Source organism: Phycodurus eques, unplaced genomic scaffold (genome assembly GCF_024500275.1).
Source record: "Phycodurus eques isolate BA_2022a unplaced genomic scaffold, UOR_Pequ_1.1 contig_1214, whole genome shotgun sequence".
Classification (NCBI taxonomy): Eukaryota; Metazoa; Chordata; class Actinopteri; order Syngnathiformes; family Syngnathidae; genus Phycodurus; species Phycodurus eques.
This window is the reverse complement of record NW_026905210.1, coordinates 1-1237: the sequence shown is the minus strand read 5'-3', so window position 1 is coordinate 1237 and position 1237 is coordinate 1. Positions and strand designations below refer to the sequence as shown.

The 1237-nt window shown below is 45.7% G+C and overlaps 1 non-coding gene across 1 annotated transcript; it reads right to left on the bottom strand.

Annotated features, from left to right (window-relative positions):
* Nucleotides 1–295: 295 nt before the first annotated feature.
* Nucleotides 296–367, bottom strand: trnag-ucc (transfer RNA glycine (anticodon UCC)). The gene has a single exon. It is a non-coding gene; the product is annotated as a tRNA-Gly (tRNA).
* Between the last annotated feature and the right edge of the window lie 870 nt (nucleotides 368–1237).

Here is a 1237-nt window from a genome sequence, read left to right as displayed (position 1 = left end):
TCCTCTTCTCTCTCTGCCGAAGAACCCGCTTTCCACGTCTTCTGCTTCTTTGACTTCGACCCACAGTCGCTGAATTTTCAACGGCGCCCTGCAGGTTGATGGCGCCGGTGGCGGACGTTTTTAACCCAGGCCACGACCGATCCGGTATGGAATTCTTTGGATGAACGAACATATTTTTTTGGCAAAGTTTTAAGCCGGATGCCCTTCCTGACGCAACCCTCTGCATTTATCCGGGCTTGGGACCGGCCAACAGTTTGCACTGACTTGTGCCCCCCATAGGGCTGCATTAAAAACTTGCATTGGCTGGGAATTGAACCCAGGTCAACTGCTTGGAAGGCAGCTATGCTCACCACTATACCACCAACGCCTGCGTCTTTACCACCAACACATGCATCCTATATATGCGGCTGATATAACCACTGACCATTTTAAACCATGGAGTGAGATTTTTTGAAACTGAAACAATGTCCAAACATAAACCCAATAAAAAGATATTACAAACAAATGAGCTTCACAAAACATGTGGAAGTATAGTCTCAATATTAGTAGATACAGTGTCAAAACAAATTTCAATACAGACAAATTAAAATCGCAAAAAAATATTCAAGAGCCCAGCCCATCACAAAATACACCCACACAAAAACAAGCACACAGTGATTAATACCGGTCGTGTCGCGATAGGGTCAGGGAAGGAGAAATCCATCCATCCATTTTCCTAGCCGCTTTTCCTCACTAGGGTTGCGGGCGTGCTGGAGCCTATCCCAGCTGTCATCGGGCAGGAGGGAGGGTACACCCTGAACTGGTTGCCAGCCAATCGCAGGGCACATAGAAACAAACAACCATTCGCACTCACAGTCATGCCTAGAGGCAATATAGAGTCTCCAATTAATGCATGTTTTTGGGATGTGGGAGGAAACCGGAGTGCCCGGAGAAAACCCACGCAGACACGGGGAGAACATGCAAACTCCACACAGGCAGGGCTGGGGATTGAACCCAGGTCCTCAGAACTTCGAGGCTGACGCTCTAACCAGTCGCCCACCGTGCCGCCGGAAGGTGAAATCATTATTATTATTATTATTCAGGGTGCAATGATCCATTCTTAATATCGATGTATCGATTCATATTCCTAGGATTAGATGAGATTAGATTAGATTAGTCATTGAAGTCCTACATCATATTAGTTATTTTCAAAGTTCATAATTTGCAATATAGGAAATAAAAGGCCAACTTCACATCT